Source organism: Schistocerca serialis, chromosome 2 (genome assembly GCF_023864345.2).
Source record: "Schistocerca serialis cubense isolate TAMUIC-IGC-003099 chromosome 2, iqSchSeri2.2, whole genome shotgun sequence".
Taxonomy (NCBI): domain Eukaryota; kingdom Metazoa; phylum Arthropoda; class Insecta; order Orthoptera; family Acrididae; genus Schistocerca; species Schistocerca serialis.
In genome coordinates this window covers 99777037-99803638 of record NC_064639.1, presented here as the reverse complement: position 1 = coordinate 99803638, position 26602 = coordinate 99777037, and the positions used below count along the sequence as shown (strand labels likewise).

Below are 26602 nucleotides of genomic sequence, written 5' to 3'. Positions count from 1 at the left end.
AGTACACAATGATGATGTGGCGATGATACAGTAATGAATAGATGTAATTTAAGAAATGTTAATGTTTTACCATTGTGTTTATCAATTTTGTCATTGCGTTCTTGTCGATGTGCGTACTGGTACTGGGTGACAATTACTGAATTACATGAAAAAAGAAATTATATTAGATACGAACTACGGTGTGCACATACTTTGGTTGGTTGGTTGTGGGAGTAAAGGGACCAGATGCACATACTTTATTCAACAGGTAAACATCACTACAGATATTCGTATTTAGGTTATGACATGTTCGATATGCCTGCCATCATTGGCGATGATGTGGTGCAGACGAATAGCGAAATTTTGCATGACCCACTACAGTGCCGGAACATCGATACTGCCGATGACCTCCTGAATGGCTATTTTCAGCTCAACAATGGTTTTGAGGTTATCGCTGTATGCCTTGTTTTTAGTATCGCTAAAAAAACCAGAGCCAAAATGCGGTCCCCAAAGTGCTTCTCAAGGACATCAAACGCTCCTGCTTCGATAGGGTCGAGCTCCGTCTTTCATGAACCACATATAGTCCAAATCAAGGTTACTGTGGATAATGGGGGTGAAATCCTCTTCCTTTGGAACGTACCGTTCGGTAGTCACCGTTCCAAACGGAATATCGCACCGATTATTCCGTGATTGGACATTGCACACCGCAGTCACCCTTTGAGGATGAAGAGACTTCTCGATCGCGAAATGCGGATTCTCAGTCCCCAAATGCACCTGTTTTGTTTACTGACGAACCCATCCAAATGAAAGTGGGCTTCTTCACTAAACCGAACCACGCATGCTTATACTAATTCTCATGATGCCCCGCGGCCAACCGTGCAGTTTGAAAGTTGTAACACAAACAGTTCGGATGTTATGAGGATTTTATTTCATGTAGTTCAATAAGTGTCACCCTGCATGTAACAAACGTATGGCAGCAGTACAGAAGGAATCAAGTGTGGAGAAGAAATAGACGGCTGGAAGAATCGTGAGAAAGAACAGCACTGGGTAAGGACATGAGATGGCAGGTTTATTTGGAGGAGGGGACCAAACGGCGAGATCGTATGTCCCATCGGATTGGGCACGGAAGTCGGCCGCACCCTTTCACAGGAACCATCCCAGCATTTACTTGCAGCGATTTAGGGAAATCACAGGAAACCTAAATCGGGATCGTCGAACGCGGGGCTATGAACCGCCATCCTCCCGAATGCTAGTCCAGTGTGCTAACCACTGCACCACCTCGTTTAGCCGATGGAAGGAAGAACACACAGAAATACACAGGACTCAAAAAAAGCACGGCTAGTGTTTACAATGAAACAGATACTGGTTCACTGTTGAACAGACGCAAAACAGCTGGGATACGCGGAGAGGGAAGCCAATCTGAGGGTAACAGTCAAAGCTTTAAACGTAATAATACTGTACCAACAGCTGTTATTTTTATACTGTTTTATTGGGCACCCAGTTTCGTCGTTCCAATCATGTTATCTTCAGGCCTGTCGCATGAATGACACCAAGTACCGCTCGTACGTGCATAAGATAAGGCACCAATATTCGTATCTGGTTCCGCAGATATGCGAACTTTATCAGCAAGTGTGCTCTTCACACAGTTGCTGTCACATGCTCACGAAATTCTGGTATCTACTGAACTAGGTAGGAATGTAGGTGCCTTGTCTTACGGATGCACATGCGGTACTTGATGTCATTCATACATGCGACGGGCCTGAAGATGCGGATAGGAGGGGCGTGGGGTCAGCACACCGCTCTCCCGGTCGTAAGATGGTATTCTTGACCGAAGCCGCTACTATTCGGTCGAGTAGCTCCTCAATTGGCATCACGAGGCTGAGTGCACCACGAAAAATGCCAACAGCGCATGGCGGCCTGGAAGGTCACCCATCCAAGTGCCGACCACGCCCGACAGCGCTTAACTTCGGTGATCTCACGGGAACTTTTTTGTTTGTAACCATATATACTTATTTAAATATATTAACAATGATACATTTAAAAAAAGGCATTTTATTCTATTAATCTATTATATTCCTAGTGATGGTTAATATTACTGTCATATGTTTTCGTTCTTATATTTTCCTTTTTCGTTTTTCTCTTATTGTTTGTTTCTTAAACCCTATTACTTGGCCATTTGTCGTCTTTTTTTTTTTTTTTTGAGGGGGGTAGACACTGCAGGACAGGCATAACAGTTTATATTTGGCATCGATGCATTGATTTTGAGTTTATGTTTGTGTATGTGATGCACTTGTGATGCCACAGGCACATTGTGTATTCTGGTTTGATCTCTTCCTCTAGTTACACTGTTAAGTGGAACAGTATGAAGGAAACGTCACCATGATATGTGGAGCAGAAGTGGAAGAAACTTTTTTTTTTTTTTTTTTTTTTTACATATACTACAGAATATACCTAAATTGAAGAAGAGAGAAAATTTTGCCATATTACATAAGAGAAGCAGAAAGGATAGTGTGAGTAATCAATAGAATTTTATAGGCACAAAGTAAAGGAAATCAAAAATATCTAATAATAATAATAATGAGTAGTTGGCACTTTCCACTAAGAAGCACTTTGTGTCACTGATTTCACTAAGAAGAAACACTTTATACTACTATACTTCACTATTTGATGCGAGAAGAGAAAGCACTTTATCTTTTTTGTTGCACTTGTTCACTATTACTGCACACGTTATTCTTGTGGTGAGTGTGGTGAGGTGGCTGGTGGCGGTGCTGAGGGTCACAGGCTGGGAAGGACTCTTGGCGATTGCTGTCTGCAGTGGAATCTGCAGGAAGTTTCTGAAGTTCTCTTGGTATCGCCTGTGCTGCTGGTCTGTCTTGTTCTCCTCCCAGAGGTCCATCAGGAAGGCCAGCTGGGCGGTCTGCCTCCGCGCTACGATGGCGTGTACCGTCATGGCGAGGTCCAGAACTTCGCCAGTCGCTTGGGCCGTGGAAATGGGTTGCAGTCTGGGGCGGTGATTGCTTCCACTGTGATGCTTCCCGGCGCCGTTCTGTTGATGTGGGCCACCATCTGCTGGCACGCTTCCCAGATGTTGATGGCATTCCCGCACGTGAATCGGTGCTCGAGTGTGTCGGTCATGCCACATACGTCACACTTGTCACTTGCGACGAGTTTTATCTCCGCCAGTCTTTGGTTGGTTGGTACCGTTCTGTTAATTATTTTGTACCATGTCTCCCTCGCATGTTTAGGCAACACATTTTCCGAGACGTTCCCCCATATGTGTTTCCAATTGTATTGCGGGAGTTTTTGTTCAATTTTGTTTTTTGCCGGCTTCCCCCTGAGGGCCCAGTATATTCTCTTGGCTGTTCTGTGGCTGGGGTTCGCCACGGAGTCCAGAACGTAACTTTTGTTGGCGTAGTGCAGCCTGACGCCCGGTGTATCCACTGCGACAAGGCCGTTGCCTGGTTGCCTAACAAAAAATATCAAAATAATGGCTTTTGGTAGTGTATTATTACATTTCACCGATCAGCTTATGGCTCAAGCTCCTGCGTGGTTTTGGATAAGACATACTAAAGGGCAGTTTGTTCCAGAGGCGTATGGCACGCGTGGAGGAGGAACCGGGAAAAATTTTTGTGTTAACACACAACTCTGAAGATACGCTACGTATGTGATCTGGTATTTCATTTGTGGTGGTCCGCAGCGCAAACTGTTGGACAATAAATTTACGACATATATGCACTCTACCTGTGATACGTGCCGGGATTACTCATCAATATACAATCCGGAGTCCCCATAAAGAAGAAACCGGTGAAAGTAGTCCGTGGAAAATCGGAATGCGACCCCGGCGGAAGAGGCGAGCCGGAAGCTCTCTGTCCGCGCCACCACCTTCCGCCGGCCGCTATCAGACACGGCCTCGCAGTTACTGCTCGGGTAATGGCCGCACGCCAGCGGCAATCAGCCGAGACGCCGTAAACGTCACGCTCCTATTACGGGCAGACGGACGCCAGGGACAACGGCAGCGAGGCGGCTGCTCCAGTCTAGCGCCTTCCCTGTAGCGGTTAACCTATTCCCTCTCTCTCAGCCTCTGACTTTTCAACGGTAAACCGCATCGAAATGCACAATGCCTCTCTTGTAGTGACTGCTACTGGAGTCGGAAAAGCACCTCCGTGACGCTTCCACATTTACTAAGCGAAAGAGCGCAAAGTCCCAAGCGACTGGAGAAAAGCGCACGTGATTCTTGTACATCAGAAGGGAAAAGAACGGAACTCCAAACATACACACCAATATGCTTAACGTCGATTTGCTGCAATTTTCTTGAGCATATTTTCAGTTCGAATATAATAAATTTCCTTCAGACGGAAACCTTCTGTCCACCAATCAGCACGGTTTTAGAAAGTATCGTTCGTGCGAAACTCAGCTTGCCCTTTCCTGACATGATATACTAAGGACTATGGATGAAGGGCAACAATCAGGTACCACTTTCTTACATTTGCGAAATGCATTTGGTATGGTACTCCACAGCAGACAGTTAAAAGATCGTAGCATATGGCATGGATTCCACGTATGTGAGTGGCTCGAAGACTTCTCAAGTAACGGAAGCCAGAGTGTTGTCCTCGACATCCACTGCTCGTCAGAGACAAGGGCATCATCAGGAGTGCCCCAAAGAAGTGTGATATGACATTTGTTATTTTCTAGATACATAAATGACAGCGTGGGCAGCAGTCTTGCTGTCTGCTGACAACGCTGTGGTGCGCGGGAAGGTGCCGTTGTCGAGTCACTATAGGAGGATACAAGGTGACTTAGACAAAATTTCTAGTTGGCGTCATGAATGGCAGCTAGCTGTAAATGTGGAAAAATGTAAGTTAATGCAGGTGAGTAGGAAAGACAAACCGGGAATGTTCGAATACCACTTCAGTGATGTGCTGTTCGACAGAGTCACGCCGATTAATTATCTAGGCGTAACGCTGCAAAGCAATGCGAACTGGAACGACTATGGGGAAGACTGGTCCATCTGTAAAGCAGACTCCGTGTGAAACAGCATTTGAAGCCGACCGCAGAACGAGTCTGCTGCCGCCAACGTATATTTCCCTTGAAGACCACGAAGGTAAGAGAAATAGAGCTCGTATGGAGGCATATAGACATAAATTTTCCCATCGCTCTATTTGCGAGTGGAACAGGAACGGAAATCACTGCTACAAGGTAGTCTCTTCCACGTACCTGTGACAAAACGCAGGTACCTTCTTTGGGTATTCTTTAATTTCTCTATCCATCTTAAACAGTTAAGGGTCTCCAGACTACCGAACAATAGTCAAGTAACCGATACATGAGTGTGTTTAAGCTATCTCTATCATGGCGCCATTATGCTTATTGGGTATTCTTCCAATCTAACTCCGTCTGGCAGCTGCCTTTTGCCTTTCCTACGATTGGTTTTATGTAGACGTTCCATTTTAAATATCCCTGCGCGCACCCCCTCCCCCCCCCCCTCCCAACACACACACACACATACACACACACACACACACACACACACACACACACACACGAGCGAGAGAGAGAGAGAGACAGACAGAGAGATTATGGGTCACCATTTGCTAAGGACATAATAAATGTTAACACGTTACATCTGTTTGAGAACCAACTGCCAATTCCTGAACCAAGCTTCGCTCCTCTGCAGATACCTCGATTTCGCTACTAGTTTCTGGCGTTGTGACTTTATTCTATACAACAGCATCATCCGCAAACATATTGGGACGCTAAATACTAGGTTATATAACTAGTCTAGTACATAATGTTTATTGGCAAAGGGCGACAGTGTGGTCAATAGCGCACTAAGAATCTAAAAAATGGTTCAAATGGCTCTGAGCACTAAGCGACTTAACTTCTGAGGTCATCAGTCCCCTAGAACTTAGAACTACTTAAACCTAACTAAGGACATCACACACATCTATGCCCGAGGCAGGATTCGAACCTGCGACCGTAGCAGTCGCGCAGTTCCGAACTGAGGAGCCTGGAACAGCTCGGCCACTCCGGCCGGCTACTAAGAATCTAATCATACCACTGTCATACAAGTTTGGTTTTGTAAAACTCACGAAAGTTTTCTGTCCATTGCTCCGCGCAATTAACTTGATGTTAATTTTCTAAAATTTTATTCTCTGAGTAACTTTACTAGTAACACCAAAAAGACTTAACGTTTTACTGATGTGCTCAACAACAGTGAGAGCAGTGTCATACACAGCGCAAACTATTTCTTTGATTTTCTTCTCAACGACGACTTGAGCATAAAAGAAATTTACCCCGAATATACGGCTATGACAGCAACAAATAGAACACCGCTGGTGAATTCTTTGCGGACAGCAACCAGTCCATGCGCTCCCAGTGAAGCGTCAGATCACTCTTCATCTTAGTGTAAAGCTTGGGTAATTTAACTTACGTTCCTCTACGTTTCTATAAATCAGGTTGAGTTCCAGGCCGGACAGGGGAGATAAGTAAGTCAACAATCCTCGTGCCCTTTTCCTGGTGACTCCTTCGTTTCCTTTTATCTCTGTTGTGCGTACTTTTTCATCATAGACCCACTATTACTGTTCTAATGTAGAGGATTACTTTTATTCCGCGTGTAACGTGAACTTGAAAACTGTGGCATATTCCTGCAAATACTAACGCCTTTGATAGCGTTCTTAACCTATTGCGTGAGAATTTTAAATTCCTGTGCACTGGCTCGCTATTCATTCCGTGAGTTGCGGATAAGAAATATTGAATAATACCAATTGGAGCAGCTATGTACAATCCGGGTGGCTGGTCGAGTAGAATGTTTTGCTACCAGCAAAGACAACAGGTTTTATAAATACCAAGACGACATTAACAATTTTTCCATCCCGAAAAATTACACAGCGTATTACACAGCGTCCATTTCCCACTAAAAGTACACCTTCCTGGTTTTACAGTTGTTGACACTGTGTGAAGCAAATTCCAGGCGCCCTTTTACCATCTATGGTTGATATCACGAAGCAGCAACCCGAAATGTCAAATCGGCGAATGAAAATTTGAACCAAGGTCGGGGTCGAACACGGGTCTCCTGCTCATTAGTCAGATGCGTTAATCACTACGTCACCCTGGCACAGTGGCTTTGCACAATTGCACGGACTACCCTAGCACGCCTCCCTCCTCATTCCAAATTCCTAATCACACCTCTGCCCACTAGTATTCCCCCTAAACTCGAAAAGCAAATTTTCATTCATCGCTTCAGTTTGCATATATACATCATAGATGTTTGAGGCTTGATTATGTCTGGGGAACCATACAGTTTCATTTGTTTAATCGGAGTTACATTCCTGTGCGCTGCCTCGCTATTCATTCCGTGAGTAGCGGATAAGAAATATTGAATAATACCAATTGGAGCAGCTATGTACAATCCGGGTGGTTGGTCGAGTAGATAACGCGCAAACAAAGTAGTGGCGTGTTGGAAGGCAAGAGGCGCAGCCCCCGCCTTTCACCGGCGTAGAAAATGCAAGCGACGCGTGAAGACGCCTCGCGTGTTCCGCACGGGAAGTACGGCTGAGTGCTGACAAAAGGGGATACGTGGCCGCTCTTCCGACAGCAGGCGCTCGGGCGAGCACCCTCCGCGAGTCAGCAAGGCACCACGTTGTCACTAGGTGAAACTGTCAAGAATACCGCATGACCACGTTGTCACTAGGGGAAACTGTCAAGAATACTTCAAGATAATAACTACTACCTCTGCGCAGTAATGAACCCCGCGTTCACCAAAGGGAACAGTAAGATTGGAAAACTAAGTATGATGTGCTCGAATTAAACAGGGTATAACACTAGGATACAATCTTTCGCCCCTACTGTTCAATCGATATATCGAAGAAACAATGGTAGAAATGCAGTAAAAGAAACATTCAAGATCCAGTAAAATTCGTGGTGATCGGATATCACTTAAGATTCGCTGATGGCACTACCATCCTCAGTGACAGACGTAGAAATAGCACGACCTGTTGAATGGAATAAACAATTTAAGGAGCAAACATTAAAAACTGAGTGTAAACCAAGGAATGAGGAAAGGAGCGAGGAGTTACAGAAATGAGATTAATGGTAAACCTGACATCAAAATTGGGGAGCACTAAGTACACGAAGTGAAGGAATTCTGACATCTGGGAAACCAAGTAATACATAATGGATGAAGTAAGGAGGACATAAAAAGCGAAGTAGGACAGGCAAAGAGGGCACTCCTGACCAAGAGAAATCTACAAGTATCAAACACAGGCCTCAATTTGAGAAAGAAATTTCTGGGAATGTACGTTTGGAGCGTTGAGAATCGAAGCATCTGAGATACGTCGCTACATAAGAATACTAAATGTAAGGTGGACTAATAAGATGAAAAAAGGGGAGGTTCTCGAGAGGACTGGCGATGACAGGAACATTTGGGAAACACTGCCAAGAAGAGAAGCCAGGATGACAGGACATGTGTTAAAACATCGGAGAATCACTTCCGTGGCATCAGAGGAAGCTGTACAATTGAGAAACTGTAGGAACAGACAGACTGGAGAAAAGCCAACAAATTATTTAGCACGTTGAATACATGTACTACTCTGAAATGAACATGCTAGCACAGGAGATGAAGTCTTGTACGACCGTACTAAGCCAGTCAGAAGGCTGACTGAAAAAAGGAAAAGGACATTGCTCAAAGAAACCGCAGCTACTAACGGTTCAGACTTCACAAATAATTTATTTTAGACATCCCACACAGCAGCTGCCAGTGGCAGTATCTCTACTTACATATTTACAGTTTAATTTGCTGCAAGGCAATATCCTCAATGTTCGCAAACATTATGACAAACCCTAAAACAAATTAAAATCACCGTGTATAAGACTCGTGTCAACCCTAAACAATCTCGGTATAAATAAAACACAAAAAAGTAGCCGATTGCTTTAATTTTTTCAGGTAATTTCATTCACAGCACGAAGTTCAACCGGTCTCTTCATGGATGAATTAATGTTCAAAGAATGTCTTGCAGACTGTCTCCGTCGAGGTTCAGGAGAGTACCAGTTCCTTGGCTAGGAAACTCTGGAGATTGTACATTAAATACAGGGTGATTCAAAAAGAATACCACAACTTTAGGAATTTAAAACTCTGCAACGACAAAAGGCAGAGCTAAGCACTATCTGTCGGCGAATTAAGGGAGCTATAAAGTTTCATTCAGTTGTACATTTGTTTGCTTGAGGCGCTGTTGACTAGGCGTCAGCGTCAGTTGATGCTAAGATGGCGACCGCTCAACAGAAAGCTTTTTGTGTTATTGAGTACGGCAGAAGTGAATCGACGACAGTTGTTCAGCGTGTTTATACCAACGTTTAATACACCACCTATCAGGAGGTTTAACACCATACTTCGTTCGAATTGCACGCATCCAGCAAGCATTTGTTCGCAGCCCGTGACAGAGCACTTCATCACTGGCCTCCAAGAAGCCCTGATCTTACCTCCTGCGATTTTTTCTTATGGGGGTATGTTAAGGATATGGTGTTTCGGCCACCTCTCCCAGCCACCATTGATGATTTGAAACGAGAAATAACAGCAGCTATCCAAACTGTTACGCCTGATATGCTACAGAGAGTGTGGAACGAGTTGGAGTATCGGGTTGATATTGCTCGTGTGTCTGGAGGGGGCCATATTGAACATCTCTGAACTTGTTTTTGAGTGAAAAAAAAAAACCTTTTTAAATACTCTTTGTAATGATGTATAACAGAAGGTTATATTATGTTTCTTACATTAAATACACATTTTTAAAGTTGTGGTATTCTTTTTGAATCACCCTCTATTTTGAGTACGTTGAGAAACTTTGTTGAAAGTTACATTTTACGCTGAATACTCCGCGGAAACAGCTCCTTGTGACCGGAAAAGAGCGCAGGTCATTCCTACTTACAAAAAGAATAAAGACTGGATGCACAGAATTACATATCAATACTACTGACGTTTTTCATTTGCAGGATCCTAGCGCATATTCTAATTGCAAGGCTTATGACCGAGGTGTGAATACAATAAGCACGCTAAAACGGTGTAGGTCGTGTTAGTTGCGCAGAGAGGAAGAGGCTTGCACAGTATCGAATAGAATGCAGAGCCGCATCAGACCAGCCTTCGTACTGAAGAAGAAGACGACGACCACCACAATGTCGTTCCTGGAGGAAGACAAGTTTCATTCAATGAATCAGCACAGATTCAGGAAAAACCGATTGTGTGAAAAACAGTTTGCTTTAGAAAGTTTCTCGTGGTGGCCATTTTTAACAGAAGCTATAGATACAAAAATCACATGCAGCAGACGAAAAGGCGTTTTATTGCTACATGGTACAGCTTGCAGGTGAACGGTAATTCCATCTCTTCAGATTTCCGAAAGGCGTTCAACACTGCACTACTTGGTCGGTTGCTAACAAAGACACGATCATGCAGAGTGACTTCGCAAATATATGTCTGGCTCGATGAATATTTGTCTAAAATAACGCTACCCGTTATGAAGAACGGTGAATGTGCTACAGAAATGAGAGCAGTACTGAGTGTCTCTCAAGGAAGCGTAGTTGAACCTCTGTTGGTTCAAATGGCTCTGAGCAGTATGGGACTTAACAGCTGACGTCATCAGTCACCTAGAACTTAGAACTACTTAAACCTAACTAACCTAAGGACATCACACACATCCATGCCCGAGGCAGTATTCGAACCTGCGACCGTAGCGGCCGCGCGGTTCCAGACTGAAGCGCCTAGAACCGCTCGGCCAGAACCTCTATTGTGCTCAATATACAAAAAAGATTTATGAGGTAGGATCAGCAACACTATAATATTGCTATAATATTGATATAATATTGTTCACTGACGATGCAGTTGTGAAAAAGGAAACTATCGTCATTGGACGATCGTAAGGAATTGAAGATAGACTGGACCAAATTTCCATTTCGTAAAATGAAGGGCAGCTCTCTGTAAATGAAGAAAAATGTAAAATAGTGCTTATAGTAAGGACCCTGTAGTATCAGATTCAAAGATTTGTGGTGAATATCTTGAGTGCGTCACATCGCATTAACATTTTCGCGTGACACCAAACCGCTATATGAGGTGCAACGACAACATAAATTCAGTATTTGGGAAGACAAAAGAAGAGTTAGATATTTGGAGGAATTTTGGTAAAATGCAATGCATCTGGAAAGCAAATCGAATACAAGATGCTAGTGTGGCCATTTCTAGAGTACTTTTCCGGTGTTTGGATACCTTATCAAGTGGGCATGACAATAGATATCGAACGAACTGAGAAGTTGGTGTAGACCATACGAAAGTGCAATAGAAATGCTGGGGGAACCTGAATGGGAATCCTCGGACGAATGAAGACGAAGTTCTCGTGTAACCCTGTGCGACCATTACGCTGCCACTGTACTGTATCTCGTTTAGGTATCATGAAAATAAGATGAGAGAGATGAAATCGCGAACAGGGCATGTAGACAACCGTTTTTCCATCGCTCAGTACGCGAACAGACTCGTACCAGCCCTCCGCCGTGTACCTTAAACTGGGGCTTGTGGAGAACACAGAGTGTTTCAGGAGGAAAGGTAAATGATTTATTGCCTACGCAATACAGCTGGTTACAGAGCGAAGTTCTCCTTTCGCATGTTGGCACTGCAGTTGCTATGAGTTTATTAATCGATTGTCATTTTTATTTTCATATTCGAGTTATGCAGTTGTTCTTCGGTTCACATTACCTATTTTTTCAACTGTGATAACGATTTTTCAGGCGATTCTACTGTATCGTTAAGCTTTCCGTATGTATTTATAAATACTGAGTATATAGTATTTGTGTACGGGTTTTGTGATGGAAAGGATACTGCTGTTGCTTGAAGAGAATAACCTAAGAATACCAGAATAAAAATCGTTTGCTGACTTTTTGACTGAATTGCGTCAGAGTGGTACAGCTCCCAGCAGTCATATCCCATCACGGATTTGGCAGAATGTAGTCCTTCAACAAGCACTCGCAGAATTTCTGCACGTATCGGTGTTCCACAACAGTAATAAGGAGGACATCAAGTATGCATGACGTCTTATACACTCATGATTTACAGAGGATTCATAGGAGAATTTCAGAGGAAATGGTAATAGACGATTGGAATTTGCTCGTTGGCTGGCTGCAAATTACCGAAAATCCTATTTACACTGTTTACATATCAAGCCACTTTCATTTGTGACGGAATCAATAAGTCATAACTCACATATGTGATGCGAAAACCTACATGCATTCGTAGAGACACATTTTCAGGAACGCTTCCCCGTAAATGTATGGCGTGGTATGATCGACAATTAGTTAATTTATATACTGCAGTGCCTGTACTGTTCAGAAGTAAAGTGCATTGTTCCTTCGGACACGCAGGCACAGGAATAAACATAATGGATGTAAGAGTGCATGCTGTAGCCACATTGTTGACGACATATGGAAGTTAGGGTCTGCCTGTGAAGCTAGTCGGATTGCCTGATGGCAAAGTGATCGCTCGCCGTAAGTTGGAAAACCGTGTTCGAGTCCCGGTCCGGCACAAATTCTCGCTATCGTCGTTCTACTACACAGCTGATGGTTATCCACATTCGCAACTACAAATACATTTCATGTATATCAGTCGATTTAGTCTGTTGTATTACCGCATCGTCTTATAGAGCCCCGTTAAGTACGTTTGCTTGAAAACAAGCTTCCACGTTCCTTTACTACAAGGGTGGTTCCTTCCTTCACCATAACGGCGTCCCTGCCCATTATAATAGTCAGGTGACGGATCACCTGAACCCAACAGTCCCCAGACGTAAACCTTACATTCTTCAGAAGACGGATCCGTAGAAATGGTCAGCTCTTGGTCACAAGTTCCCTGGATCATGCCCCTTTGGATGTTTGCCTGCGGGGATGATTGACAGGCTAAATCTAGAAAGAAAACGTTACAGATGGCAAACTAACCTTTCGGATTACGAACAGTGCTGTCCCTACAAATGAACGCCAAGATGACATCAGAAGGAAAAAAAAAAGAAATTACACTGAAGTCGTATGTGGAATTTATGAATTTCGTCTTTGAACTGTTGATCATTGAACTGAGCATGTTTCTGAAACTAGGAAAATTACAGGAGTTCCTCCTATCGGTCTGGTGGCTGCTTATGACAAGGTGAATCATCCTGCATTCTCAAAGGACCTACGGCATAACGATATATTATAATTTAATCACACTTATTCAAAGTTTACTCCAAAAATGGAGATTTTGTATGTAGACTTCCAGGGTCAACGTAGACAGTGGAGATATCAAAGAAATGGATCGCCACGGGGAACTTCACATTTTCGGCGAACACAAGGAATTTCCTTTGTGCCGACGGTCTGGCATTACCGATCCCAGAGAAAGCTTTTGGAGATGTTGAAGCCCATCTTGCAGATACATTGGGAGAATTCAGTGTGTATTAGTCTAACAATGAACAGTTAAAACCCAGTTATCTGCGTTTCGTCGTAAGCAGAATCAGGCACGTCGCGTACTTATCACCACGTGGAAAGGGAGTTAGTAAATACGTCCCATCCAAAGCATCTGAGGCTAACTGGATCGTACTCTGACGTACAAGCAGCATTACAAGACTACTAGAATGAAGGTGGAAGTCAAATCCTTCGCTAGATCACTGGTACCATGTGGTGCTCTCCATCACTAACCCTGAGAACGATGGCACTAGCAACTCATTACAATGTTGCAAAGTATGCGTGCCCAGTCTGGTACGAATCTACCAACGCTCTAAATAAACTGTGTAGGCTTACCACAGGCTGCGTGAAAACTACGGCACTCGTAAAACTCTACCGGCTCGTAAGCATATTATCAGCAGATATTCGACTCGAAGAAGCTGCCAACGCCGAGAGAACACATCAGGTCCATCAGGAATCCTAGCCTTTACATGAACACGTTCCAGCAGTCTCGAGGTTGAGGCCCAGAAGAAATTTCCTTAACACCACACGAGTCTTGTTAACAACAACAGCAACGAAACAACTGCGGAACTCTTGACTTGAGAATAACTCCACCTCGCCTCTCCCTTCGGAAACCCTCACAACTGGGTAGAACAGAATTAGATCGTATGGTGGTCACTCGCCGTCTACGATCTGGAGTTGGAAGATACAAGAGTAACCTCCCAAAATGCCACTTCACTGCGTACCGCCAAATGTGACTCCCGAGAAGCACAGGCCACGAACGACAGTGTAGGCTCAGTCAACTGTGCCCTGCATCTGGCACGGAAGACGATCTTCTGCTACCAACTCCGAGGGCAGTTGAAGTTGCAAGAATTTGATGAACAACAGTGTACTTTGGCTGCTGATAATATATCGACATATCGATATTCTTCCAAAAAGCATCGATATACGTCGGTGACAAACTTTTCACCGGGGTATCGATATGTCGATATCGGAAACGTTCTATCGAGTGTCGATATCTTTATATTATATTTTTTACGCAATTTTCAGTAAATATTTGAAGTTGTTCGTTTGAAACTGTAGTAAAACGTAATTTTACTTTCACCGTGTAAAGAAGTCTAACTACATTTTGAGCTTTCATCACGTCCAATCTTTCACTTTGACTGTGTGACGCAAGTAAATGTGGCACAAAAGAAATAGTAATCCGATTGCACTAGGTGGAGTGATGGTGTCAATGGAATAACAAGGGTCCCAAAGTGAAGAAATAGTACAACAGTGGCGTTAAAAAACCAATTTTTAACGCAACTAACGTACTGTATCTTCATATCGCCATTCTTCAAAAACAATTATCGAAAATGAACAAAAATGTGAATGACGAGACTGGTCTTTGCGGTGGGCGGAGACGTGTGAGTTGGAATGCTGACGTAATCGGCGCTCGACGCTTCACTATAAAATTTTGACACAACATCTGCCAGGTCACTGTCGTTGACAGGAAAGAAAAAATAGGAAGTCGACATGAAGTGTTCCGGATAAATCCTATGTGTGACAAAACCGAACAACTAATCAATCCGACACGTTTTATTTTGCCGCTTACACACAGTTACCATTGTCAGCGAAGTGGTTATCGCCGAGTGTAAACGTGCATCATTTTCCTTTCAATTCTTGCTCTACGGGGAATATCCAGGCTGCTGGCTTGTTCATGTACAGATTAAATAATAAATAAGCAATACTTAAATATATAGCTCTAAAACTGGCAGAATATTTGCAATGCGAAGGTAGGTAGGTCGATATTTTTGTCGTGATATATCGACACTTTTTACGATATACAGAGTGCTAATAACACCATTTTAAATATCAATGTATTGGATTATCGATATTTTAAAAATATGAACAGTCCTAATCGTAACGTTCTATCACTTGTTTTCCTATTCGGGGAAGATTGCTATCGAAGGGTCACCTATATAAAATTTGTAATGAAATTCTTGGATATTGTTATAAATTTTTTACTTTCAGTGGAACTTGAACATTATATTTTACATTTCATTAGAGTAGATACAGAAGTTTTAAATATTCACTGTTAATGAAATACTTGAAAAATAAAACATGTGTCATGGGTCAAATCAAAGCGACTTATTTCCTTCAGTGGGCCAAGCAGTATCCACGAATGTCCTATAGTGAAATAGCTGTTAAATACTGAACTCATTTAAATAAGTGTCAATGTACTTCATATTTTTTATTTTAAACTGAAGCCGAATAGCATGTACTTGAAACCAAGGAGACTAAAAGTAGATACGTCGTCTTCGAAGTTTTTTTAACACGTACATATTACATATAATTTGATTCAGTACCAAAACACAAGTATGGGCCCTAATTCCGTCCCAGCTGCTAAGTTTTTCCCTCGAGGGATTTCGCGTTTCAACTTCTGGTGAGTAATGTTAAGCTGCGTGCTCATGCATGACCTCATTTCACTGTCTTGTTAAGAGAGAGTGTTGTGTGCAGCACGTTTCGTTTCCGTATATGACAGAATTAATTTTTTACGCTGAGGCGAGTTAGTGCAGCAGTCAAATTAACACAGTGGTACTCCTAGAGTGAGCGCTTTATCCCAGTCGTGTGTTATAGTTCCTAGAGTGTAATCGCTACAGTCAATGGTGTGGCATATGTTACTATAGTGGCCATTACAGCAAATCTGTGGAGTCCGTAATTTCGGCCCACTGCAGTTCCTATTTTCAAATGGTTCAAATGGCTCTGAGCACTATGGGACTTAACCTCTGAGGTCATCAGTCACCTATAACTTAGAACTACTTAAACCTAAGGACATCACGCATATCCATGCCCGTGGCAGGATTCGAACCTGCGACCGTAGCGGTCGCGCGGTTCCAGCCTGAAGCGCCTAGAACCGCTCAGCCACACCGACCGGCTTCCTATATTTTCGCCCGGGGGACGAAATTTGGAACTGTTACTAAACTTTTAGTTTATAACGATTATTTTACTTCTTTCGAATTGGAAACAGCTAACGAAGAAAAATAGATACAGTGCACGAAATGCTTGGTTTGCTGCAACGAGAGAGACATATAAATTGACATGTGACAGTTGTTTAGAAAGCTGAAAATAGCTTGTAAACATTGTTCGTTCACGGCCTTTAAGTGTTTTACAACAGTGAAAGTGTCCGGCAATATTAGAAAGTAAACATACATTTACATTAATTTTAGTTTTGAGAATTCCTATGGGGGAAGAAATTACGAATACTTTTTGTATACCTTTTTTGCAGTGGTAATTTTTATGCAACATTCTGACTATAGTGTGTTATGGCAATTTAATTGTAACTTGCTTACAAGTGGAGAATAAATTCAAGAATATATATGCCGGCCGCTGGTGGCCGAGCGGTTGTGGCGCTACAGTCTGGAACCGCGCGACCGCTACGGTCGCAGGTTCGAATCCTGCCTCGGGCACGGATGTGTGTGTTGTCCTTAGGTTAGTTAGGTTTAAGTAGTTCTAAATTCTAGGGGACTTATGACCTCAGCAGTTGAGTCCCATAGTGCTCTGAGCCATTTGAACCAAGAATATATACAGAAATTTTTGGCATTTTGCATAACCTTTCAGGGCTTATATCTGTCCTAACTTACTACGATGATGTAATTTGGCCCCCTATACCTCACATTTAAAAACCACTAGAATGAGCCTAAGGTCAATTTCCACAGACAAATCAAGACGGCCCACTAATAGCAAACTTACTGTAATATGATACTTACTTGTGACTCAGATGCATAAATAACCTATGAACGTACTCATTTGTCTTTGGTTAAGACCTTCTGTATTTACTTCATTTAGCGTTGCAACTAACAATTCTCTCTCTCTCTCTCTCTCTCTCTCTCTCTCTCTCTCTCTCTCTCTCTCTCTCTGTGTGTGTGTGTGTGTGTGTGTGTGTGTGTGTGATTTTTTGTGTGTGTGTTTGTTTTTAAATGTTTTTATATTTTTAACCACTACCATGCCAGTGTTAATAGCAAAAGGAGGGCCAGCATTGGTCGTCGAATTAGAAATCTATATTTCTTAGCCCTGTGGACTTATAAATACAAGTATCAAACTTGCAATATTGTAAATATTAAGAACAATGCTTGTCAGACCGAAGGTACAAATTCAAACTGAGTTTGTACCTTCGGTCTGGCAAGCAATATTCATTGGTATGTGCAAATAGTGCAATTTTACCACCTGTATTTATTAGTCCGCAGGACTTTAATACTAGCGCTGATGATGGTCACGCAGTGATTGAAATCGATTAGCAACACTAAAAAATATTTCTACTTGATCGACCAATGCTGACCTTCCTTTTGTTATTGAAACTTTATCTCTGTAGGCAACACAAACTGGACACACGTTATATGGAATTAGTCGATACTACCACATCCTAAAATATGTAGTATTCCTAATGAAACATATTGTGTGTGTGTGTGCAGATCTGCAGACTGGTATGTGTGATGTACCTAACGCCGTGACGTGTAGCGCCTGCAGAACTGCTAAGAAGGCGGAGGACTTGGGGGCGGGCTCGCCACGTTTCTGCGACATGCACGCGTGGCATCTGGCTGCGGATCGATGCGGGCGTGGGTGTGTCGGCGGCGGCAGCACCACGTGCGCGGTCGGCGTGGTCCAGCCAGCCAGCGCGAGTACTCGGCGCAATCAATACGCGCCGTCTGCGTCTGCCGCCCCCTTCATTCATTGTCCGCGCCGCGCCACACCACTCCACACCACAGCAGACGAGCCAGGGGCAACGAACGCTCGCTGCAGCCGCCACGCAGGCGCGGCCACGACATGCTTGCCCCGCGCGCGTCACTCCGCACACGTACCGAGCGAGTGTTTTGTTGCCCGTGTCAGGACTGCCCGCTGACGACTGCCACACGTACAGCGCCATGCCAAGAGCTACAGGACTGTGTCAGTGAGAGGAACGCTATCCGCATCCACAAGTCCTGTGCCCGCGATCGGTCTCAATCCACCCTACGGAAAAAGTGTGTGTGTGTGTGTGTGTGTGTGTGTGTGTGTGTGTGTGTGTGAGGGGGGAGGGAGAGGGAGGGAGAGGGAGGGAGGGGTGGGAGGGGAGGGAGAGGGTGGGAGGGGAGGGAGAGAGAGAGAGAGAGAGAGAGAGAGACGCTCACAATGTACTCAGCCCGTGATGCATTTTCCAATGTTCGCCATTGTATTGTCAGTATCATTTTAGTTTGGCTTCTGTGTAATACAGCCGGTATTATGCAACGTTCAAGATATTTAGACTTTTTAAGTTTTTAAAATAAATTACGCCATCATGACTACGTTTATTTAATGTTACAGGACCCAGTAAGTGGTCTTCGATGGAAAGTGTTCATCGCAGACATGGGTACTACCGCGGAAGCGTGATGGGAAAGCTGTTACTTTCCATATTCATGAACGATCTAATGAAGAGGGTAAACAGCAGTCTGGTAACTGATGCTGAAGTGTACGAAAAGGTGTCGTCGTTGAGTGACTGTAGGAGGATACAAGGCGATTTTGGCAAAATTTCTATTTGGTGTGACGAATAGCACCTAGCTCTGAATGTAATGTAAGTTAATGCACATGAATTACAAAAACAAACCCATACCGTTCCAGTACAGTATTAGTAATGTGTCGCTTGACACAGTCAAGGACACCGCATATAGGACACTAGTGAGACCCATTGTTGAATGCTGTTCGAGTCTTTGGGATCCGCACCGAGGCGGATTAAAGGAGGACATCGAAGTAACTCAGAGGCGGGCTGCTAGATTTCTTACCGGTAGGTTCGAACAGCACGCAAGTATAATGGTGGTGATGTGGTGATCCGGGAACTCAAATGGGAATCATCAGAAGCAAGGCGCACTATTGAGAAAATTAGAAAACCGGCAATTGAGTCTCACAGCAGAACGGTTCTACTGCCACCAACGTCGTTTTCCCTTGCTCTATTTGCGAGTGGAACATAAAAGGAGATATCAAGTTGTGGTACACGGTACCATCCGCCACGCGCCATACACTGCTTAGCGGAGTGTGTATGTAGAAGTGGAAACAACCCATGTCTACGCTGTCAGTCATCAAAAATATTTTTTGGACAAAATATTTGGCCAGCCGGAGTGGCCGTGCGGTTCTAGGCGCTACAGTCTGGAACCGAGCGACCGCTACGGTCGCAGGTTCGAATCCTGCCTCGGGCATGGATGTGTGTTATGTCCTTAGGTTAGTTAGGTTTAATTAGTTCTAAGTTCTAGGCGACTGATGACCTGAGAAGTTAAGTCGCATAGTGCTCAGAGCCATTTGAACAAAATATTTAAAATTGCTTACTGATAATCTTTGTTGATATAGACACACTAAATTTTATGCGACTCAAATTACCAGCCTATGGCCAAAAGTCACAACGTTAATCCTAGTTGCATCTCGACTGTGATTGTCTCTCATTGCCGTATTTTGTTTTTCTACTTTATCTTGTATTAACATTAGTAGGTAATTATTATTCATTGTGGGCGTGTTAGAACACTGCAATTGTTGAAATGGAACGTATTTTATAATGAATTAGGTGTAACGATTTGTTTTTATAGGCATTTATTTTTTCTGTGGTGACATTCTACGATGCCTGGCACCCCATTTTCAGATTTTTTACGTAGTGTCGTGAACATTGTTTCTTTACAAACGGCGTTGCAGAACTTTGCAACGGAAGTTTTTCAGACAGCTGCTGTAAATCACTGTACGGAAAGAAACAGTGGAACTTTTTCCGATTCATAGCGGGATGATACAGCGATCCATGACAAATGTTTTGAAGCGATGAACAGTCTTGGTTGCAAAATAGGCTTTATTATTTTGTACTTTGCCAATAAGGCGTTTCACCTTGTTTAAGGCCTACGAAGAAAATACAAACTTTTCTTAAAAATGGCATTACCCGGTTTAGCAAAACCATGGACTACCAAGGCAAATACTGGCACAACAGGTGTCAAACACGTACGTCGCCGTTCAAGTAAATGTCTTAGCAAGCTAACACCGTTGTCAATATTTTGAGAACATTGCGTAGTGTCCGTTTGGAATAAAAATAAAAAAGATATAACTTCCGAAGGTATTCAGAAACGAGTAACTGATCAAACAGAAAATCGTTTTTTCACAACTTACTAATATAGTGTTAAGCGCACAGGAAGACAGGTCTAAAATGCATAAACGACCTGAGAAGATAGCTGCTCTAGTTGAATTTTAAGAAACTTCGCGCAGTGACCTATTAAAATAAAAGGAACCTAAAGATAAGTTTCACAAAAAACCATTGAACAGTCAAGATCGCAAAAAATATTTTTTTTATTTAAGAAACCGGTTTCAACAGACTTTGCTGTCATCTTCAGGTCTTAACAAAACTTTTTGCTGTGAAACGTGTTCATTTTACATAGGACCTCAGGCAGAGATGTCAAGTGGATAAAAATCAGTACCTTGTATAACGTGCTGATTTTTATCCACTTGACATCTTGACCTGAGGTCCTATGTAAAATGAACCTCCAATTACTAATATAAATGTTTATCAACAAAATTACCATGTCAAGTAACTTTAAATAAGCAACATTTCAATACTCCCCAATCTTTGAAAACAACGGAATAGCGTTACAAAGTTACACATAAATGTTGGACGAACATAAGGCGAAATAACGCTTTGCATGGCGTGTTTATACATTCTGTCACGACAAACAAAGGGCTGCTAATCACTTCGCGGTATGAGTTGAACGAAGACAATTTGTTTATATCTCTCTGGGCATCATCTAAGTTTAGTGTTCATGGTAAAATACTGAAAGCATTATAATTTCATCTCTTTCAAATCTATAAGAAAGCGGCATAGTAGTCCGAAAGGATTTAACTTTTTATGAGAGCGTAGTTCCTCTTCCGGTTTCAGTAAGAAACGTCTCACAGCTACACACGTTTGTTGTCAATGTAGCCTCCTCTATCAACACAAAGTTGTTCTTACCCACCTGCTTCTCACACGGTTACAACAGGAACTCGAGCAGGTTTCTACGGCAAAGATAGTCCTCTCACATGTACGAATCCAGATTTCGCAGCATACAACTAAGCTACTAGGTCACGTATTTATTTAAACTTACTCCACCTTCAGAAACTCAAGCAGGACGCTCCTGAGGATGAATTCAGCAGCGTAAGCGAGAGACTGATGGTGAACGAAGTTTGTGAACACAGACGCAGCCTCACAGCTTAGAGAGCTACACGGCATTCGTCTGTTGGGAATATCAAGCTGTGTAGTAGTGAGCGGGTGGTCCGCAACCGTGCGATCCGAGCGCCGAATCGAACACGTGTCGACGCGGCAGCGGCAGCTACGGGCGGGTCGCACGGGCTATCAAAGGCGCTCTTTGTGGCGCCTTGTTAGCTGCCTTCACGCTGCCCAAGCGGCTGGCTTTCCGGCGGCCAGTCTGCATCGGTCAGCCTCTGCAGTAAAACTCTACTGCGCTGCCGCAGGCATCATACTGCCCGAAAAGCCAAGATCACACTATTTCAAACTAAATCACAGTGCACAATCTTTATCATTTTGTGCTGCACTTTCGAATACTGTACGTGTTAATCAAAACCACGACAGCTGTATTTCAGGTGCGTTTATTAAGCCATTAGCTGTTTCGTTCTACATAAACATCTTCAGATGTTCTCCAAAATTCACAAATTGTCTTCGTAATTGATTCTCAATGTGACAGAAATAAGCCGGTGTCATGACTCAAAACATTTTGAGCCCCATACATAACGCTGAAAGGCACATTCTGGAATACGGTGAACAAACACCTGGCTGACCGCCTGGCACAAGCGCAGCCATCAGTACATACAGAGAACGTAGCAAAATGAGGCGTTGTACTGGCACATTTCTGCTGTTCTATTATGCACTGAGGTGACAAAAGTAATTGGATAGCGCTGTGCACATATACACATAGCGGGAGTTCAAAGTGGTTCAAATGGCTCTGAGCACTATGGGACTTAACTTCGGAGGTCATCAGTCCCCTAGAACTTAGAACTACTTAATCCTAACTAACCTAAGGACATCACACACATCCATGCCCGTGGCAGGATTCGAACCTGCGACCGTAGCAGCAGCGCGGTTCCGGACTGAAGTGCCTAGAACCGCTCGGCCACACCGACCGGCGGAAATTAACAGGCTTCGAACGCGGAATGGTAGTTGCAGCTATACGCATGGCACATTCCACGTCGGAAATTGTTAGGGAATTCCGCAATCCACGATGTCATAACTGAGCCAGCATTACCTCTCACCTCGGACAACGCAGTGGCCAATGGCCTTCACTTAACGACCGAGAGCAGCGGCGTTTGCGTAGAGCTGTCAGTGATACAACTAGCAACACTGAGTGAAATTACCACAGAAATCAATGTGGGACATACGACGAACGTATCCGTTAGGACAGTGCGGTGGAATGTGGCGATAATGGGCTATGGCAGTAGGCGACCGACTCGAGTGCCTTTGCCAACATCAAGACATCACCTGCAGCACCTCTCCTGGGCTTGGGACCATATCGGTTGGACCATAGACTGGAAAACCGTAGCCAGGTCAAGTAAGTCCCGATTTCAGTTGGCAAGAGCTGATGGTGGTCTCGAGTGTGGTTCAGACCCCACAAGGCCACGGGCCCAAGTTGTCAACAAGGCATTGTGCAACCTAGTGGTGGCTCCATAATGGTGTGGGCTGCGTTTACATGGAATGTACTGGATCCCCTGGTCTTGCCGAACTGATCATTGACTGGATGTGGTTATTTTCAGCTACTTGGAGACCATTTGTAGCCATTCATGGACTTCATTTTAATGGATGACAATTAGCCACGTCGCTGAACCACATTGTTCGCGATTGGTTTGAAGAACATTCTGGACAGTTCGAGCGAATGATTTGGCCACACACATCGCCCGACATGAATCCCATAGAACATTTATGAAACATAATTGAGAGATCAGTTCGTGCACAAAATCCTGCACCGGCGACACTTTGGCAATTATGGACGGCTACAGAGGCAGCATGGCTCAATACTTCGGCAGGGGACTCCCAAATACTTCTTGAGTCCATGCCACGTCGAGCTGCCGCACTACGCTGGTCAAAAGAAGGTCCGACACGATGTTAGGAGGTAACCCATGGCTTTTGTCACCTCACTGTACTGCACCAATAATATTTGTTACACATTATGTATAAAACATACACAGCAGTGGTGAAGTATTCTACAATATTTATTATTTGTTACACGAACCTGTTTTCGGCTGTAGCTCCAAGTACGAAGATAATTAACAGTCGACAACCGGTTACTGTAACGAATAATAAATACTGTAGTAGCAAATTGCGTATTCCTTTTTGGGGTAGTTCCTTACAACATTCCACAATATAGCAGGTTGTTGTTTTTGTTTTTGATGATTTTAATGGCTTTGAGTATAAACATGGATTTACCCGCAGGGTACTCAACTCTATTGTTATTGTAGCCCCCGACTGAAATATTCCCTGACGAACATACATGACGTAATAAAACCGATAAAATCCTCATCACGCATTCTCAACGAGGTATCCTGATTTAGGTGGGACTGTCCAGACTTTCCTGTCGAGAACCCGACCCCCGATGAAACCTTGGCTTTTTTTAGCCTTCTGGCCCCGCTGCATTGTATGTCTTTTAAAGACATTGTATAATTATAATTTATAATTCCAAGTACGCTGCCAAGTTTGATTGCTTTTACTTTACAACAGGGCTATTTCGGCTGAATTGCCATCATAAGGGTATCTGCATAGCTTTGGCACATTATTGCTAATTTTATACATGTACATACACACAAATACCCGTAAAAATTCTTGAAGAGCAAATCGATCTGAAACGCAAGCAATACACACAGAACTTTGTTGAAATTACCTACGAGGGCAATGCATATGTACAGAAAAACGAACACCATACAACCAAAGATTACATTATAGCTAAAGCCACAAGATATACAGCCGCCGGCCAATGTGGCCGAGCGGTTCTAGGCGCTTCAGTCCGGTACCGCGCGACCGCTACGGTCGCAGTTTCGAATCCAGCCTCGGGCATGGATGTGTGTGATGTCCATCGGTTAGTTAGGTTTTAAGTAGTTCTAAGGGGACTGATGACCTCAGATATTAAGTCCCATAGTGCTCAGAGCCATTTGAACCATTTGATATACAGCCGAAGAAACAATACTGTAACCACGCAGTACCGCCGGGAAACCTATCAACAAGGTGATAGAAAGAAGCATGTATGAAAATTAAAAAGAACGTACGGCACATAATAATATGAAACAAATGCTTAAAACCACGTACAGTTCAATAGAAGTAAATACCTATGGCTACATACAGCCTATACCAAAATCCGTCTACGAAAATAGATTACAATGACAGCACCCACCGACGCGATATGGACATGCGAAGATTAATACCCATCTAACAGCAACGATAATCAGAAGTGCCTGTAACCATACAATATCGCTGGCTTATCTGTCAAACAAGATGTCACGAAAATACCTATATCACGAATATAATCTGACAACTACACAAAGTAATAAGTCAGATAAGGTGACAGCCAACCATTATTATTACAACAACACCGACGACACTCAACTAACAAGCAATAAGACAGTGACGGAATCATTGATATCGCATGGATGTCAAAACAATCAGACGTATGTAAAAATGTATAATGATGAAATACATTTAACAGTGACCTATACAATTGGAAATAATGTACCAAAATTGTATACTGAAATAATGTACCAAAATTATATACCATTTACTTATAGATAACCTGATGACAGTAATTTAGCCGAAATAAGCCTATTGCGAAATAAAAGCAATCAAACCTAGCAGTGCACTTGGAATTATAAAAACGTTGGAATATCAAAAATTCTGATCACAGCAAAACGGATATTTCACATTAGATAGTCCGTTTATGGTATGAGTTACGAAGGTAATGATGAATTACTGGTTTAAGGGCCTACAGTTTCCACGTTTTCTCGTCAGGTCCTGTCAAGAATGTCGAAAAACGATTAGAATTATCAGTGAGACAAAACACACTGTATTGCTTCAATTAAAAGTTGTTTATTCTGAGTTATCCGTATTGTAAGATATTTACGATTGAAAATAATATACCACTAATTTATATGTAAATTAGGCCTAACTTTTTCGGGTTACTAATGTCACATTCGTAAAAAAAAAAACTGTTTGTTTGGGAAAAAAATCTGTTGATCTTCTTCCAAATGCTCTCTCACACACGCACAGTTTTCCGCCTTGCTTCTGAAATACAAATGCATACACAGATAAGACCAGAAGTCAAAATTTTATGGCTGGTTGATCACCTGGACCAACCACCACAACACATTACCAGTGAGGGTAGGAGATCAGACCTAACACAGAACCTTAAAATCCGTACAACATGCATAAAGTACAGCTGTCATCAACACTGCTTTGCTTGCTAGGCACCTCTGTATGTGAAATGGTCTGCCCTCATCTTCCTCCAACCCTTGAACTGTTTTATCCAGCCCATTATTTCTAGTATTTCACAATACTAGGTGACTTGTCTTCTCTGTTCTGAAGGCAGGGCCAAATGTATCCTGCATTTAGGTACCGTACCTTCAGCTTGTTTTAGGTAGCGCATCCTTTTCGTATATCAGGAAAATCAGTAGGTCTTATATGACAGTGTCTAAATCATCGTCCGTACTTGTAAGATCTGAAGTGACTTGCATGAGAAAGCATGTATTTCAAGGAAAGCCTCGGGGAGCATTTGACGACGCTAGCGAAGTGCAACTTCCGCACCGACAGTACATTATAAAAATTTAGTACGTTTCCTGAGAAAAGATCACATCACTGCATAATTAGTTACTGAATGTATGCCTGCATCATATTATTTCCCACCCTCTTGGATAAGAAAGCCCTATTTTTTGACATAAGCTCCGTTCAATGCGATGGCTTTACGCCAACTTACTGGGAGGGATTGTAAGCCCGCATGGTACCACTCTACTAGTCAGCGCCGGAGCCAACGACTTGCTGCCTCAATAACCTCCTCGTCGTCCACGTACTGCTTCCCCCGGAGTGCGTCCTTCACTGGGCCAAACAGACGGAAGTACGGAGAAGCGAGATGCGGGCTGTAGGGTGGATGAGGGAGAACAGTCCAATTAAGTTTTGGGAGCTCCTCACGGGTGCGCGGACTTGTGTGACACCTTGCACTGT

The 26602-nt window shown here is 43.2% G+C and overlaps 1 protein-coding gene across 1 annotated transcript in view; it reads right to left on the bottom strand.

The window, feature by feature from the left end:
- LOC126456784 (leucine-rich repeat and calponin homology domain-containing protein-like) overlaps nt 1-26602 on the bottom strand; it is a 340291-nt gene that overhangs the window by 90170 nt on the left and 223519 nt on the right. The window lies entirely within an intron of this gene.